The sequence below is a fragment of the Pecten maximus genome, chromosome 15 (assembly GCF_902652985.1).
Source record: "Pecten maximus chromosome 15, xPecMax1.1, whole genome shotgun sequence".
Classification (NCBI taxonomy): Eukaryota; Metazoa; Mollusca; class Bivalvia; order Pectinida; family Pectinidae; genus Pecten; species Pecten maximus.
In genome coordinates, this window is record NC_047029.1 from 11,388,415 (window position 1) to 11,404,303 (window position 15,889).

The 15,889-nt window shown below is 38.9% G+C and overlaps 1 long non-coding RNA gene across 1 annotated transcript; it reads right to left on the reverse strand.

The window, feature by feature from the left end:
* Positions 1 to 1,222: 1,222 nt before the first annotated feature.
* Positions 1,223 to 9,701, reverse strand: LOC117343118. The gene is made up of 3 exons (XR_004535959.1): positions 9,433 to 9,701; positions 5,773 to 5,869; positions 1,223 to 2,183 (listed from the first exon to the last, which is right to left on the reverse strand). It is a non-coding gene; the product is annotated as an uncharacterized LOC117343118 (long non-coding RNA).
* Positions 9,702 to 15,889: the final 6,188 nt, after the last annotated feature.

A 15,889-nucleotide genomic window follows, 5' to 3' on the forward strand; every position in this document is an offset into this window, starting at 1 on the left:
GCCAATTTTAGTGCTACCTCACTGAAGCATGGCCATACCGCATAAATATTGGTATTAAAGCAATCCGAAAAACCCATCAATACCAATTTTCAACAGAACGGAACACTATCAAAATGTTTACCAATCCGATGCCTCGATGTGGTTGCTATGGCAATGATCGGCCCTTCGGTTTAGGAGGAGTTGTCCGGACAAATTTAAAGTTATTTTTCTTATCGTAAAACCTGTTTATAGTGACCAGTTGCCATAACAACCATAATTTTGAGGAAAAGAAAGTGAAATGCACATCAACACATGATCCTCTATACTTGTGTGAAGTTTCATTGAAATCAGCCCTTCGGTTTAGGAGCAGTTGTCCGGACAAACTTAAAGTTATGTTTCTTATCGTAAAACCTGTTTATAGTGACCAGTTGCCATAGCAACCTTAATTTTTGAGAAAAAGAAAATGGCATGCACATCTACACATGATGATTAATATTTGTGTGAAGTTTCGTTGGAATCGGCCCATTGATTTAGGAGGAGTTGTCCGGACAAAATGTGTCTACAGACGGACGGATGGACGGACGGACAGACAACCTGATTCCAGTATACCCCCTAACTTCGTTGCGGGGATATAACAACTCTGTATGTCGATCCGATCAAACCGTGTATCCGCCATAAACGAAAGAAAGTGTCAAGTCTTTCGTCATCCAAAACGTTCTTAAACATTCTAGAACGTTAAATGTCTATTTATAGATTTACCGAAGACAAACCGAGATAAACACCATTTTCAAACGCCTCTAGTGAGTTGAGTAGCAATTAAAAATAAAAAATAATATCATTTTCTTCAGAAAGCCTTTAACTACTACTAGCTGGAATCTCAGTTCTTTAGATTCAAGCATCAATTTTTAAGGCCGAATTAAATACCGGTAAAAATGACGATTATGCTTTGTTTTAACTGAAACTATTTCCATTACTAGACCTTTCCCAGATACACAGGACATGTCAGGACCTAGTTTCCATAAAATTTTACAAATGTTGAAAATTTCAGAAAAAAATTTCGTGCCGTTTTTGAGAAAACTAATCTCTGCAAAATACAATAACAGGAAAACTTGGTTGATTACCAAAAAGGTTTCTTTAGGGCCTAACACAATTTGAAAAAAAAGAAAGTCTTTAAAAATAAAAGTTAATAAAATAAAGTTTCATGCTGGTAAATTGTATTCATTTTTCATAGCATTAGCCTCATTGCAGTTTGTAGTGATGTCAGGGATCGCGTTACCACGGGAAGTACTCTCCGCCATCGGATTGTTTTCTTCTCGTTCTCTATTAAATAAAATCGGTCCATGTAATAGTTACATGAATCCAATGTTGTTTTAGTCTCCTAATTGTTCAAAACATTAAAATCACTTCATAATTTGAAACTACATTTTGGTTTTGCTGTTATAACGGTTGCTAAGACCGTGCCAAGACCTGTCTGGCACTTTTTTCCCGAAAACAGCTATTCTCTCTCAGAAATAGTAGTTCCGCTAGGTGGCGCATTACCGTTGATTTCTCCAATCGTTATCAAGTTATCAAGTGAGCGGAGCTTAAGTATGAAAAGAAAAGAAAAATGACGAATCAGAAAACAGCATTCTGTGTACAAACAGCGAAACATTAATGATTTCAGTATGGCGAAAATTCGCTTTTCAAACAGGGCTTTATATTATTGACGTGGTAATATTTTTTCAAAAGTGTGCTGAAAATCAAAACATTTTTCATAAAACAGTTTATACCAGACAATGAGGTTGATCTCCCTTTAAAGGTGTGTGTGTTAAACATGAGCTCCCCACTAGAATGGACGAGAATGACCTCACCCCTCCTGATTTCCTTGTTATCGGGATATTATCTAGAGTGTAATTTATTTTCAGTGAATGAGATTCTATTTGCCATCACAAACAATGAACAGACGCATGTTTATAAACAGAAAGCCATGTGTCTATGACATTAATCAAGAACGAAAATCACTAGTTCAGGTCGAAGTTATAACCTGCTGAACACGAGCTTACAACAATAACATATGCCACAGTCCTTGGGTTTCAGAGGACTATTTAGGTAGTACACACGGCGTTCCACCCTCTCGCAATACCAAGTTCTTGCAGCAAGACTGTACTCTTTAGCGGCCAAACCGGCACGTTCTGCTTTCGTCCAGCTGTGACATGCCCATTGACCTTAAATAAAAAAATGTATTAGAAAAAACATCAGTAAGAAAAAGCTCAATTAAGTACCAGGTATACTAATTTGCTTCAAAACGTTTTAGGTTTATCTGTTTTAACCTCTTATCAACAGCTAAGGTCATTTAAGGACGGTCTTCCGTGCGGGCGACATGCATGTGTGTGGTGAGTGTGTATGTGTGTTTTTGGAGGTTCTGCAGTATGTTCGTGTTAAGTCTCCTTGTGATAATCCAGAACTTTTGCCGATTTATAGTGCTATTTCACTGAAGCATACTGCCGAAGATATCCAGGACACCACACCCTGTCGCATTATGCTCACAACGGGCAAACAAGTAGTCATACTCCCAAAATGCTGAGCACACAAGCAGGGATAAAACGGACTTTTCTGTCTAAGCCATATGAAACAAAAACAAGGACAGTATTGAAAAACTTAGCCTATATTGAAACATCCGCCACTAACATTAATTCACGTGAAAAAAATGGACATGGACGAACTAATTCGAATTGTTAAATTAGATGAAGAATGTTAGATGTATTGGTGCATGGCGCAAACTTCAGATAAAGTATTATAGAACATTTTAACAGATAAATGATATCATTATCAAACATCGGAGTAATCAATTAACAGATAAATGTAAAGACATGTAATTTGTTGTCTACATATTGATTTTGACATTGATAATAGAATTATACGTTCACCAATTATATATGATAGTGTATATTACTTGTAAATTAATTTCATACACTGAATTAAGCATCTCCCTTGTATATTTGAGCTTCATCACCGTCATCCCATAGTGTGTTAAGATGTTAAAAAACTAAAAACAACTAGAAAAAATGTATTGCTGTGAATGTCCGTGATAAGTGACTTCTCTATGCAAGGCGTCTATGTCAGATCGTCCCGAAGGTGATGTTTGGCCGTGCGTGAATAAAATTGGGATTGCTTAAACCTGGTCAAGCTCATATACTGACTAGGTCCCTGCACTAGCGCGACCGTAAACTACACTCGTCATTGTCAGCGTACCCTTTCTAGTTATACATTTGATTCTGCCATCTTTCACAACATTTGGGTCATTTAGGGGTTAAGTTTGGTTTTTTTTTTTTTTTTTGTTAAACTTCCTATCAACAGATAAGGTCATTTAAGGACGATATCCTGTTCTTGCAACATGCATGCGTATGTGTGTTTTGAGAGGCTGCGGTATGTTCGTGTTAAGTCTTCCTGTGATAGTCCGGAATTTTAGCCTATTTATAGTGCTAACTCACTGTAGCATACTGCCGGAGACACCCAGCAGAACATCCCACCGGGTCACATTATACTGACAACCGGCAAACCAGTCGCCCCGGTCCTAAAATGCTGAGCTCTAAGCAGGAGTAGCAACTGTTTTTCTCTCGCAGACCTGATGCTGTTGAAATAACATTATGTCAGCGTTTGGCGCGTCTTCTCATGGAACCAATCATGCGTTTAATTCGGACATGACTAACGAACGGAAGACAATGACGTATCGACCGTGTGTCTTTATGTGTCTGTCCGAAGAAAAAGGGAGTGATGCAAGTCCCCAGCGGCGCGTGATCTCGGACAAATTGAGCGAGGATCGCAAGAGAGGGGCATCGGTCGCGATAGTTCGTTGCCAATTTGTAGGTCTCTGAATTAGCCTCGTATTGTCCATCCTGTGTAGAATGTTTTCCGTCCCGGGCAAATGTTTGTAGTGGTAGGTGCGGCTGATGTTGGGGACTGCAGCGAAAGCGTGACGCCTGTGCTGCATGCTCTCTGGGATCACAATTTCCTTGACGTTCAGGTTAAGAATAAGCGATTCAAATCGGTGAAGTAACTCCTTCGTTGAAAATGACTATACTCATTCCGATTCCTTAGCCAGGAAAATAGAATACCCACTGACCCTAGCTACGAAACTGTATGCAGGTGGGGTGTCCTGCTGGGTGTCTTCGGCAGTATGCTTCAGTAAGGTAGCACTATAAATCGGCAAAAGTTCCGGCCTATCACAAGGAGACATAACACGATCATACCGCAGCCTCCCAAAACACACATACGCACTCACCACACGCATGCATGTCGCACGCACGGGAGGCCGTCCTTAAATGACCTTAGCTGTTAATAGGACGTTAAACAAAATAAACCAAAACCAAACCAAGTATGCAGGTTTTCTAAATCTAAAACAGTTTCTATGTACTTCTTTCAGTTACGCAAGACAAACGGCGAATCTCCCCCTTGATGGTACACCCATTCCTAAATGTTTCTTGGCATATATATGACAGAAAATTGTCGTCCCTTCAAAACACATCAAAACTAAATACTTCAAGACACTAAATATTCTAAAAGTAGTGTCCCACACTGACTGGGTTGCTGATAGGAAGGTTATGCTGAGGCTGTATAGAGTTCTTATCAAAATTGTGCTACGGCTCTAAGTCTATGGTTCCACTAGAAAATCACACATGAAATATAAGATATTAATACTGTACACCATTAGGATCTGCGACTCGTTCTTGGATCGTTCAAAACGCAACCATTGTGTTGTTGCTGGGTAGTTAATACAGTAGTTTATAGCTAAGTAAATAACCGGCCTGACAGTTCGTACGTACGTGACTACAATTTACGTAGTCTACACTGGGCTAGCTGGTATATCGAGCTGTTTACGTACCCGTGCTAGCGTGATCGTAAACTACATTTGTTGTGTATTGTATAAAACCTATGAAATGCCGTTCATATCAGAACCAAGTAGGGAAGTCAGGGCAGTGTTGCAGTAGTGCATTGGGCATCCTGCCCACGGTGATCCGTTCCCTTCATTGATCTTATCAGTGAAGTATTCAACAATATTTGTCAAAAAATAATCCAATGTATCTCTACGATGTGTGGGTCCCAATTAAGGCGTTTAGTTCGTTTTGATCTGCAGGGGTTATTGTTTTGGAATTTCAAACCGTTTAAAGACAGAAGATTACAGTAGCGTTGACGGACGGAATATTAATCCGTCAAAATAATCGGTATTTTTAAAAGCCGTATTTTGAGATTTTATCAATATTTAATTTCTTTTATTATGCCTCATGTATGTCTGCGGTTTTACAAGATAAAGTCTACATTTCTGCAACTGGTATATTCGTGTGACGTCACATTGTTTACAGACCTGTTCCAAGATGTGTCATGTGAATTTGTTTTGCTAGGTTTGTCACGTTTGATAAATTGTGGAGATAACTGAAAACATATGTCAATATACATATACATGTACCATGCTAAAAATGCAGTTTACGAAAACCGACAACTACTGTGGTATATTCATTACACACCAGTGTTTTGTCAACCGTGGTCGGCTTTCATGTTAACGCTGGACAAATACAAACACACGATAAATTATTCCCTTAAATCGGCAAAATAATTACGGCAGAATAGTCAATATTAGTCATGAAATATCAACTGTTTAAGCAATAGGCAGAACTAACCAGTTTTCATTTTAAGTTTTTATACTAGTCCTGATGTTTATCTGTTTTTGAAATGAAGATACCATTGCGTATGATTTGTCCCTATATCAAACTTGCTGTAGCCCTTGTTAATAATTGAAAACGCCAGTCTGTTACTTACTTTGAAGGTAACGCGAGCAAATGTGGTCCTCATTCAAGGTTGGTATGCATCTATCGTAGACAGAACAAGTATGGCTCCTGCAGACGCCTGCCAGATGCTGTATACATAATGATATGTTTTTAGCAAAAAAAAAAAAAAAAAAAAGTCAATTATGTATTAACTATTCGAAGAGTTTTTTTCCAGGGTTGTGTACGAACGAAGTACAATTAGTTGCTTGAGGTTTTAAATAACTTCAGTTAAAATCAAGAAACTCATATGTTTGCAAAGTGTTTCAAGAACTATCAGAAACGAAAGCCGCAACCTTCAGAACCCAGCTCTCGTTGGTGTTTTAAGAAAACTAAGCATGATAGTATACTTGCAAAGCAAGACATTACACTTTGGAATACATTTTAAACAAAATGTAAACTAATTTCTAAAAAAATTGTGTTGTCCTGTCCATGCTTTACAATCTGCATCATCCAGAAAGGAGAAACGTAGAATAAAGGGTGACTCCTGCTTTGTAAGCATACGAGATATCTCCAAAAGATCATTGATGAATTTTCTTCGATCTGGAAGGTGGCTAGGAAATATATAGATATTTCTCTTTTATCAGTTCTAATTTCAACGTTAAGGTTAAGATCTTTCCCTATAATTAAGATGATGAGAACAAATACATTAGGACGAAGGACACTACATTTTGTGATGAAAGATGAGTTTGTGTATTTCGCGCTTTATCAAAATGGCCGAGTTTGATTAAAACTATTCATACTACATTTTGTAAGTCTGCACTTGGCGTGGAAAGACTGGCCATAAAATTAATCCTCTATGAATAATAATAGGATTTTTCCCTACGATTTTCATCAACAAATTAAATGAAATTGAAGCAACCCCCATCCCCAATATTAACAGGAATGATTTAAATATCAATATTGAGTCAGCAATACAATCATGCAGGAACTCTAATACGCTTGGTCAAAGCGGTGTATACATACATACTAATCCGATTATATAAATGATAAGTCTTTCGTCAGAGTAACTACCCTAAACAAAAGGCCCATTAGCCTTAACAGTCACATGAATTTTCATATAGTTTGGCAGATCAGACTCCTGTGACCTTGCATTTAAGGTCAATGTGGTCATCCCAGCATGCTACAAGACAAGTATCAGCTTTATAACTGTGTTGATCCTCCAGAAGACGTCATGCTCATTAATTCATTAAATTGAGCAATCGTTATAGACCTTTCCCCAAACATGTTGTAGGCCAGATATAGGGTTTCTAGGTCTCTTGGTTAATGAGAAGCCGTTTCAGTTTTAGCATATCTGAACCAGTTGGCTTTAAATGAAGGTCAAAGTCATGCTTATTCATTTGAACAGTCTTGTACAATCGTTATAGCCCTCCACCCCATGATATAGGCCCAATACTAGGTATCTGTGCCTCTTCGTATTTGAAAAATCAGAAATGTGTATTTTTTACGAACGGAAGACGCCAGACAAAAGGCGATTAGAATAGGTTACTTGAGACTTTGTCTCAGATGACCTAACGAAAATAACGACCTGACCATATTAGTGTAAAAAAGTCCAAATTAAAAAAAAATGGACTTAACGATGTTTATTTCCAAATTCCAAATGCTTAAAAAAGATTTTTAAGGAGATTGTACAAAAAGCGATTTTTGAATGTGCTTTTCTAAAAGCTGACATATTGAAAGCGCACAATCCCCCTCCCCATCCAAAATTGTATTTAAAATAGTTGGCAAGCACTGATTTCCTAAATGTTCCATCAGTTAAGCTTCAATTTGATCGTAACAGTATGCATGTCTTATTCAAGACATGGTCCGGCGAAAGGTACACCCTTGTTGATTCCCCTGTTCACATTTTAAGAGGAGCAGCAATATAAGATTGACTCTTGTGGATTCTTCTACACTTTGTTGCAAAAATGATGCTTTCTCGTCTCATTAGCACACACGTCATGTTTGACTTAACCACATTGTAAATTATGAAATGACTTGTACAATGTGGTAGGTTACCTGTGTTTTAAGGGTAATGGCCGTCGTTCTACTGTCAGGTATTGCTCAGATCTCCATTTCTTCTCAACTGCAATCTAATTAAAATCAAGATGGTCATTCTCACTACGTTACATGAATATCTAACAACATCCCATTAGAGGTCACGTCTGGGTGACCTTTTGTATTAGCCAATCGTATGGCAACTTCCAAAATCTTGGAAGTGAATTTTATATATCCGAATTAGCATGAGTAGAGTGCATAGCTCGCATAATCTGAGAAAGTCCATCTAAATTTTAATAAGATTGTCTCAACTGGAGATGTATACAGTGGTCAATGGAAGATTAAGTTTAGAAGGGCTAAGATAATTGGGTGGGATTTTTCAGTCCTACCATCAGGCTAGAAAAAGACCAGTTTAGTCGTCCATGCTATCGTTTTAGTTTAACTTAAGAATCCAGGGACAGTTTCGATACTAGTGTAGAATAGAGAAATGGCGTGATGTCTTCATTTCAACCACTGGTTTTTTCGGTATAGGTAAATTGACTTGAGTTTGGTTTGGTTTGGTTTTGTTTAACGTCCTATTAACAGCCAGGGTCGTTTAAGGACGTGCCAGGTTTTGGAGGCGGAGGAAAGCCGGAGTATCCGGAGAAAAACCACCGGCCTACGGTCAGTACCTGGCAACTGCCCCACGTAGGTTTCGAACTCGCAACCAGAGGGGGAGGGCTAGTGATAAGGTGTCGGGACACCTTAACCACTCGGCCACCGCGGCCCCAATTGACTTGGGAGAGAGAACTTAACAATCAAACACGATGTGATGACCAGTCGAAATCGGTGAATTTTTTCAGTGAGTTTTACATTTAAACATTATAGTTTGAGTTTTTATGCGTCTTATTTCTGTCAACTATCCTCTGTCCCGAGTTTTTCTGAGCACAGACAGCATTCTGATGGGATCCTTCTATTTTGCCTTAGTCGCAGTCTTTCTAGCCGTTTTACTAAAAGATTGATTCAAATAACATGCAAATGAGTGGGATATTTCTTCAGAAGATGTACAGCCATCCAGTTGTCAATTGACCAATACTCACTGTAGGTTCCAAGGCTTCACCCTCTTCCGAATGATGCAGATATTTCCCCTTCTCATAACAGCAATGCTTTTCCTGCCATCATTTTTTATGTTTAACATGTATTATCTTACAATATCACCAAGTCCTTCGTAAAATTGACACTTAAAAACGGTACAAACAATGGTAACTATGATATACAATTTGGTCAAAATATGACATCTATACATCTGCAATCTTATCAATCGGTGTGACCTTAATACCTGTGGAATGAATGAATATATCCAATAAAATAAAATGCTGCATGTGCTATTCAGATGGTTTAAACACCATACATGTATTTATTAAGGCGCGGGAAGGATGTCATAATTAAATATTTTTGCCTAGGCAAAATTATATTCTGCTTAGGCAAAATTCGATTTCTGCCTAGGCAATAATCGAAACAAAATTAGTTTTGCCTAGGTAGAAATGATTTTGTCTAGACAAAAATAGAATATTGCCTAGGCTAAAATATTTTTGCCTAAGCAATATTCGATTTTTCCCTAGGCAGAAATAATTTTGCCTAGGCAAAAATATTAAATTACGACATCCTTCCCGCGCCATAATATATATAAACAACATACCTGTGGAATATCCGTTGAGTTTACGTAGTACATTTTGTTCTGGACCTCAATACCAGACACGGAACTGAAGTCATGTTGATGTAGATAACACTTCCTCGTTTCTTGGTCGAAGTTTACCGATTTGCACAGACTAAAGTGTAAGCATGCTGCAGCGCACTGATAAAGCGTTGAGAGAGAATCTACATAAAACGACTCTGTTATAAAAAGTCGTCGCGATATTTTAAACACTGATGGTTGTGTACCTCCACATGTAGAGGCGGAAAGTTGTTTGAAAAGAAACACTAATATAAGACACGTGGCACTATTTAACAGGTCCATAATTGTCTCCACATTGGTGTTAATGATACTAAATACGTTAATCACAGAACGGCTTCCATTCTTTGCGTAAGTCCTAAAAGTCTTTACATCTTAATATGAATATTCAAAGTACAAATCACTCTTCAAGGAGATGTACATTTATTATCCTTACATACTATTCTGTAAATCCAATGCAGAGTTGATGAAATATATTGTTAAATGGAAGATACAAGGACAGTTGTGATGCTGCGATCCAAACCCAACAAATTATGAACGAACCAATAGACGGTCAGTGATTCCTGTGGATATGGATAAAAACCGACAGACTGATATACAGTATCAAAAGGGAATATTTATATTTCTAACGTTTGAGATATTAAATATAGAATCATTCAAGCAGACATGGTTCAAACAGTATCTTCGCTCTATCGACTTCGCTTGCATGTTGCTGCTACATATCATTTATTTATTGAGTATGCCTAATCAATAATAAACACGACTTCATCAGACATACCTGAACGATCCGAGATGGTTTGGTTTGGTTTGGTTTATTTTGTTTAACGTCCTATTAACAGCTAATGTCATTTAAGGCCGGCCTCCCGTATGTGCGGCATGCATGCGTGTGGTGAGTGCGTATGTGTGTTTTGGGAAGCTGCGGTATACGATCCGAGAATGAGTATCCTCACCAACTACGAATAAAATTAAGTTTTACTGGGAACAGTCAGTATTGGTATCCCTACTAACTACGAATACAATCAATTAAATTGTACTGGGAACAATCAGTATTAGATTGAAACAAACACGTCTTATCAATTGTTAAATACAACTATATACGTATTATTTGAACAAGAGGCCCAAGGGTTTGGTTTGGTTTTATTTGTTTAGCGTCCCATTAACAGCTAATGTCATTTAAGGGCGTGTTTGCGATATGCATGCGTGTTGTGAGAGCGTATGTGTGTTTTGGGAGGCTGCGGTATGTTCGTGTTAAGCCTCTATGTTATGGGCCGGAACTTTTGCCGATTTAAAGTGCTACCTCACTTAAGCATACTGCCGAAGACACCCAGCAGCACACCCCACCCGGTCGCATTATACTGACATCGGGCGGACCAGTTTTGAAGTTATAGCCCGGAAAACCCCGCGACCGCACAGACGGACGGAGCAAAGTTTAATATCCCAGCAAATGCGTTTCGCGGGGGATAAAAAAAAAACATGCACGGAGTTTTCTTTTAGAAAAGTCACGGGATCTACATATACACATGTATATGGAACACGATTATAATTGTTCATAGTCATGATCCTGAGAGCCGAAACCTTCAAAAATATACCGTTCTGGAGACACGAGATTCTTTATCTCCCCGAGTGTACCATCAGGAAAAGAGCAATCCAATCTAATTAAAATCTCGGTGGTCATTCTCACTGCGTTAGTAAGAATGACCATCTATATTTTAATTAGATTGAGAGAAATCAGCTACCTTCACGAACAAGAAATTTGTACGATACAGCTACCATAAGTCAGTTGAAAGGCCGACTTTCAACAAAATTGTCAAAACTTATGACAGAGAAGAGCGATGACGCAGAGACCAGGTTACACATTAAAAATGTACAAAACTACAGAGTATGTTTCATAGATGGACCTTCTTATGAATTAAACTCCAATCTCAATCCCCCCGCGACGAACACCGGATTCTCCCTCACGTTTGTAACAGAAATATATGTGAACATATTGTTATTTAACGAAAATTATTTCATGTAATAATGATAATTAAACAAAGAAAAACGAGGCGACCCGGAATCGTTGTCAGTATAATGTGACCGGGTGGGGTGTCCTGCTGGGTGTCTTCGGCAGTATGCTTCAGTGAGGTAGCACTATAAATCGGCGAAAGTTCCGGCCTATCTCAAGAAGAAAATAACACGAACATATCGGAGCCTCCCAAAACACACATAGGCACTCACCACACGCATGCATGTCGCACGCACGGGAGGCCGTCCTTAAATGACCTTAGCTGTTAAACAAAATAAACCAACCCAAACCAAATAAATATGAAATCAATTCATCAAACTTGATTGAACCGATAATAATAAATGATAGTTGATATGACTGACTAATTGATTGGATGATGAGTGTATAATGAGTATATGATAATGATAACTTCATGTATATAATTTACTTGCATCTCGTCAACTTAACATTATCCATAAATATATAAAAACCGATATAAACTGGCCGTCATATTTCATTATAGTTGTATTGCACGTACTGAATAAGCATAAGGAAATCTGTATTCCCCTGTTACATTTGGGCACATATTCTAGTTTGGGTTATCTTTCATTACTCATTTCAGAATTGGTTCTCCGATTCATTGGACGTGTGCTTGGACAATATACAAGTACATTGTTTTCTGTTCAGGGTTTGGTTTGGTTTTACTTGTTTAAAGTCTTATAAACAGCTAAAATCATTTAAGCCCGGCCTCCTGTGCGATATGCATGCGCGTTGTGAGTGCGTATGTGTGTTTTGGGAAGCTGCATTCCACTTCAGCAGTGAGTCTAATAATAGTTACCGTAACCTGGAACACGTGCATTGCACTATCTTTACCAGCGGCATAATATATCGCGCCCGAAAGTTCTATTTCTAAAGCTCAACATAACTTGCCATGTTTATTTTGAACTTTATACGCGAGTGTTTAGTATCTGTGTTGGTTTAATCTATGTTGTTTCCGTTTAAAGCCGTTTCTATCAAGTTAATTGCATGTTACGGCACTTTAAAAGGTAAAAACATAACAACGCTATTAAATACAAATCAGTTTATAGAAATAAGGGGGATCTTACCGCCCAAAATACTTTAATGAAACCAATTTGGACGTTATTACCGAGCTGGCTAATGTAATTGCCAGTATTCATAGGATTCTGTAAGGTTACTGACCTCTCCATGGGTCCGATCATTCAAGGTCACAGGGGTCAGATATGTTTAAATATTTAAACAAATTCTTCTTGATAACCAAAAGACCCAAAGATCTGATATTGAGTTTGTAGTTTGCTGGCATAAAGGGCTAACAAGTTTGTTTAAATGGATGACCTTGATCTTCATTCAAGGTCACAGGGGTATAAAATATGTTAAAATCTTTAAACAACTCGTTGATAACAAGGAGGCTTAAGCACCTGATATTTGATTTCTAGCATTCTGGCAACCCAGGAAACCGTTAAGAACCGTGAACATCTTGTTTATTTAGCTTTATAAATCTTCACTGTTTCTTATGAAGTATCCTTATAGTATTTCATCATTCAGATATTTTTAATCTCTATCATGTTAACTTGTACATGTATATTAAATCTAACATTCAGACTCAATCTACAGACCCACATCACTATAACTAGGTGAATGTTTAACATTTATGATCAATCTACTTACCCAAAGCGCTATAACTAGGTTCAGAGTCAATCTACTGACCGACACGGCTATAACTGGGTTCAGAGTCAATTTACTGACCCACACGGCTATAACTGGGTTCAGAGTCAATTTACTGACCCACACGGCTATAACTAGGTTCAGGGTCAATATATTGACCCACACCGCTATAAATAGGTTCAGGGTCAATATATTGACCCGCACCGCTATAACTAGGTTCAGGGTCAATCTACTGACCCACACCGCTATAAATAGGTTCAGATTCAATCTACTGACCCACACGGCTATAACTGGGTTTAGAGTCAATCTACTGACCCACACCGCCATAACTGGGTTTAGAGTCAATCTACTGACCCACACCGCCATAACTGGGTTTAGTGTCAATCTACTGACCCACACCGCTATAAATAGGTTCAGAGTCAATCAACTGACACACACCGCTATAACTAGGTTCAGAGTCAATCTACTGACACACGCCGCTATAACTAGGTTCAGAGTCAATCTACTGACCCACACCGCTATAACTAGGTTCAGAGTCAATCTACTGACACACACCGCTATAACTAGGTTCATGGTCAATATACTGACCCACACGGCTATAACTAGTTTCATGGTCAATATACTGACCCACACCGCTATAACTAGGTTCGGAGTCAATCTACTGACACACACGGCTATAACTAGGTTCATGGTCAATATACTGACCCACACTGCTATAAATAGGTACAGAGTCAATCTACTGACACACACCGCTATAACTATGTTCATGGTCAATATACTGACACACACCGCCATAACTAGGTTCATGGTCAATCTACTGACCCACACCGCTATAACTAGGTTAAGAGTCAATCTACTGACCGACACGGCTATAACTGGGTTCAGAGTCAATTTACTGACCCACACGGCTATAACTGGGTTCAGAGTCAATTTACTGATCCACACGGCTATAACTGAGTTTAGAGTCAATATACTGACCCACACCACTATAACTAGGTTCAGGGTCAATCTACTGACCCACACGGCTATAACTGGGTTTAGAGTCAATCTACTGACCCACACCGCCATAACTGGGTTTAGAGTCAATCTACTGACCCACACCGCCATAACTGGGTTTAGAGTCAATCTACTGACCCACACCGCCATAACTGGGTTTAGAGTCAATCTACTGACCCACACCGCCATAACTGGGTTTAGTGTCAATCTACTGACCCACACCGCTATAAATAGGTTCAGAGTCAATCTACTGACACACACCGCTATAACTAGGTTCAGAGTCAATCTACTGACACACGCCGCTATAACTAGGTTCAGAGTCAATCTACTGACCCACACCGCTATAACTAGGTTCAGAGTCAATCTACTGACACACACCGCTATAACTAGGTTCAGAGTCAATCTACTGACACACACCGCTATAACTAGGTTCATGGTCAATATACTGACCCACACGGCTATAACTAGGTTCATGGTCAATATACTGACACACACCGCTATAACTAGGTTCGGAGTCAATCTACTGACACACACGGCTATAACTAGGTTCATGGTCAATATACTGACCCACACTGCTATAAATAGGTTCAGAGTCAATCTACTGACACACACCGCTATAACTATGTTCATGGTCAATATACTGACACACACCGCCATAACTAGGTTCATGGTCAATCTACTGACCCACACCGCTATAACTGGGTTCAGGGTCAATCTACTGACACACACGGCTATATCTAGGTTCAGAGTCAATCTACTGACACACGCCGCTATAACTAGGTTCAGAGTCAATCTACTGACCCACACCGCTATAACTAGGTTCAGAGTCAATCTACTGACACACACCGCTATAACTAGGTTCAGAGTCAATCTACTGACACACACAGCTATAACTATGTTCATGGTCAATATACTGACCCACACGGCTATAACTAGGTTCATGGTCAATATACTGACACACACCGCTATAACTAGGTTCGGAGTCAATCTACTGACACACACGGCTATAACTAGGTTCATGGTCAATATACTGACCCACACTGCTATAAATAGGTTCAGAGTCAATCTACTGACACACACCGCTATAACTAGGTTCATGGTCAATATACTGACACACACCGCCATAACTAGGTTCATGGTCAATCTACTGACCCACACCGCTATAACTGGGTTCAGGGTCAATCTACTGACACACACGGCTATATCTAGGTTCGGAGTCAATCTACTGACCCACACCGCCATAACTAGGTTTAGAGTCAATCTACTGACCCACACCGCCATAACTGGGTTCAGGGTCAATCTACTGACTCACACGGCTATAACTAGGTGCATGCCTTACGTTTAGGACCATTATTATCAGACATTTCGATATACCGAATAACAGCCGATAATGCAAGGATTATTTGATGTCGTGAAATCAAACTGATTGTATTGTTGTTAAATTTTGTCAGATATGCGAGATTATCGTTATGTATAGCGTCATTTATTATGTAATACAAATTTAAGGATGATTGAAGCAACTTTTTAAAATACCCTTCTGCTGTCGCTTAAAAAATGATGACAGAAATCGATTAAAGTTTGATTTCTATACTGTAAAACATTGCTATATAAGACCGCATGATTTTATTGACCGATGCTGTGAAATGAAGACTTGCACAGTCGTGTCGACAGCGTAGTTCCGAGAAACTATATATATGACCTGCTATCACGTGATCACAACGGGTGGTACGGAGAATTCCGTTCCATCTGCTCTTTCTGTTC